The following is a 3,832-nucleotide window of genomic DNA, read 5'->3' on the forward strand; positions in this document are numbered from 1 at the left end:
GGACATTGTATGATTTGGTTTGGGGAAGGGTTTTGCGCATTGCATTCACATGTTCTATTGCGTTTCTGTTTCACGTTTATTGCACTTCAGTTTGCATTTCTTATTTCATTTCCTATATATATACAAAAATTCAAAAAAATTTATAAATTTCAAAAATTCAAAAAAAAATGCACGTTTATTTTAGCATATAGGTTGAGTCGGAACGGTAGTATTTCAGTGATGACATTGCATTTTCATCTGTTTATGCCTAAGCCGTGCTTAATTGACATGTTATTAGTAGAATCATATATGCATAGTCTACGAGTTTTCGTTAATTTATTCGCTGAACCTTGAGACTTGACTTAGATTTATGGCAAACTACATTATATTCTGAGGTTTAGAGCTTATAACTGGTGACATTCATGACCAGTTCATTTAGGATGTGAGTAGTTACTCCTTATAAGACATGTTACATAAATTTACATAAATATGTACTTAATCTGCTTAATACCTGTATGCATTCGGGTTCGTGGTTAGTTGACACATGTGGTAGAGGTCCCCTTTTCTCATTTTACCCATAAACCTCACATAGCCAAATTGCCTTCTGTCCCATAAGCTACATACTTTATTTAACCTACCTTATCTGAGCTAGTATTGGTAGTTGTGGGAATGTATTTATTACATTTTGGTTATTTTGCTCTTTATGAGAAGTTTGGTGGAGTGTTGGAAAGGAGGAAAGAAAGAAAAAGAAAATAGAATTGAAAAAAAAAAGAAAAAATGAAAAGCAAGTTCGGCCTTTGGTCGGTCGACTGGATTCATGGGTCGATCGACTGTGCAGTGCGAGAAAAAAAAATCAAAATCGCATAATTCAAAGTCTTTATTAAATGGCGATTTTTGCTCCCATGTTGTATTTGTATCTTATGGGGAATTAAGTTTATTGGAGATTGTGAGATTTGTGCTTCTAATTGGGCACCGTTTTGTATCGATTGGTCTTGAGTAAGAAAGTTGGATGTTGTTATAATTTGGTTCCCTTAGTTACTAGCTTGGCTTTTAACTCCTCAGATCCAAATTTATCTTAGCCCCTTCTTACCCATTACCTCACATATCCATATTTACCTTGGCATGTGTTATGGTCATTTGTTTGGTTGGAATGCATATGTACGGTTGTAGAGATTATTTTCATATTAGATTGCAGGCATGTTCTTATAGGTCGTAGTTAGGTGAGAGTCATCACATGTACTTCTTTCTATCTTTACATATACTCACCTGTGCTTATGAGTAATATGAGCGACCTGTGAGAGTCCATAATGATAAGTCTCTAAAGTTGAAGGTTCAGCAGTTTTTGACGACTACATAACTCGTTTACATGATTCATATCGCTAATTGATTGTTAGTTATTGCATTAAATTGGTTTATGCTATTCGATTTGCATTTCGCTCTGAGATTGAACTCGTTCCATTAGGTTTTAGGATCGAGTCTAGTTCTTGCTTGGGGACAAGCAAGGGTTTGGTTTGGGGAAGTTTGATGCGTGTCCTAAATATGATGTTATACACCCTATTTTACACGCATTTCAGAGCTCATTTGTGTAGTTTAAGCTACTATTTCCGCTATTTCCGTCTACTTTTGTGTTTTTGTGTAATATTGCAGAAATGTAAAGAATCCAGCGGGAAATGAGCCAAATCCGTCCCCGAGTACTTGGCGTATTATTTGACATGAAGTATTTACTCGGGAAGCAAACTTGGTGCGCGTATCGAGGCCTGAAAGACAAATTTACGAAGCTTTTGGAGCCAAGTACCTGTTGAAGTGGTCGATAGACTGATGCTCATAGTCGATCGACCAGAGCGATTCTGAAATAGATCGAAGCTCTTGTTCAAATGAGTCTTGGTCGATCGACTGGTCCTTGTGGTCGATCGACCACACCGTGATTCTGGCGTGAATTAAAAGGACGAGAATTAGAAATCCCAATGTAATTAGGTTTTAGGAATAAGTTACGTAAGACTATCTATATAACGTAACCTGATGTTTTCAGAGGAGGAGGATCGAATTTTAGGGAAGTAATTAGGGTTCAATATCGAGTTTAGCATTATATTTCATAATCATTCAATACAATTAGTTTTATCTTCTTTAATAAAGTTCGTGCTTTGGGATTCTAGCTCCTGTTTTCATTCGGTAATTCCGACTCTTTAATTTCAGTTTATCTTTATTCGTTCATAGATTAGAATTGCATAGAGTAGTTTCCCAAGCCTTATTTCGTTTATGCATCTTGTTTGTTTAGTCTATTTAATCATGCATCAAATTTCGTCAATCATTAATTTCATTGTTGTTATGAATTTTATCATGAGTAGCTAAACCCTTTGTGCTAGGATGTAGGGGACCTATAGTGTAGACGGCGTAGATTAGGTTGACCTGAGTCACGTCATGGTCGATCGACTGCCTTGCATGGTCGATCGACCGGCTCACGTGAGAACAGCTTCGACTTAATTAATTTAATTGCTATATTTGACGAATCGAGTGCACGCGACTAGTTGAATGCTTAGGAATTGACCGACCCGATAGATCGAAAGATAGGAGAGGGAAATAGACTACTTAATTAAGACGACTAAATTAATAAGATCGAGAGATAAGTTAATTTAGGCTTTTAAATCACTTTTCAGGGCGAGAGTCAGTATTAGTGATATTAGGGACCCGTAGCTAGATCGAAAGATGCTACCTGTTAAGAATGGACCGAGAGGACTTCTTATTTTCCCGTCTTACGTGATTATCTCGGACTTACTTAGGATACTCGCCGTCGAAACTACAAAGAACTCCACCATCTTAGCATCCTTTTAATATTTGATTTCATCCAGTTTCTTTAATCATTCGTTTATTTGCTTAGTTTACTTTAAATTTTGTTACCATTAGTTATAGAACTTTTCAACTCAAACCCCCTCAAATCACATTACGTTAGACTAAAATTAGACAACTATTAATTGCATCGCCTCTCGTGGTTCGACCACATTGCGCTATCTATAGTAGTAGTTTGGATTATAAATTTATCTTTGGTACTCTACGACGGTATCAGCATCAAAGAAGATAGCCAGGACGCCAAGGACTGTGTCACCCTGCAAGCCGGATCATGTCCCAACAATCACTTTCAATGGTTGTGACCTAGTGGGCATCCCTGATGTTCATCATGATGGCCTGGTAATTTCTATGCAGATTGGAACAGCCACGGTAAGAAGGATCCTGGTAGACGGAAGCAGCTCAGTGAACCTGATCAAGCTTGATGTACTGAAAGCCATGAACATCAACGAAGACCAAATCATCAAGAAATACAGCATCCTAGTAGGATTCAGTGGCGAAACCAGGAGCACCCTAGGAGAAATTCACCTCCCAACCTACGTGGTAGGAGTCTCATCTTATGAGAAATTTGGAGTCCTTGATTTTTGTCATCCTACAACGCTATCCTGGGCAGGCCCTGGATTCATAATGTCAAGGCCGTACCGTCAACCTATCACCAGTGCTTTAAGATTCCAACAGACTGGGGCATAGCCACAATCAAAGGGGATCACAAGACAGCCCAGGAATGCTACACAACAGCCTTGAAGCCTTCCAAGGCAGGTAAGTCCCTGGCATTGCAATTACAGTACCCTGTCAGGAGCACTTATGTGGCACCTCCCGAATGGAAACAGATCGTAATCCTAGACCCTGAGTACCCCGACAGGTATGTTTTAATAGGATCCGACGCACTTTTGATAGTGTCGGGGCTGAACTGTAAAGTTCCTTAAAAATAAATCATCTTGGTTTGCTTGGTCACATTTTGATATGACTGGAATTAACGCCGATATAATTACACATAAACTCAATGTTGACC

Source organism: Silene latifolia, chromosome 10 (assembly GCF_048544455.1).
Source record: "Silene latifolia isolate original U9 population chromosome 10, ASM4854445v1, whole genome shotgun sequence".
NCBI classification, from domain to species: Eukaryota; Viridiplantae; Streptophyta; class Magnoliopsida; order Caryophyllales; family Caryophyllaceae; genus Silene; species Silene latifolia.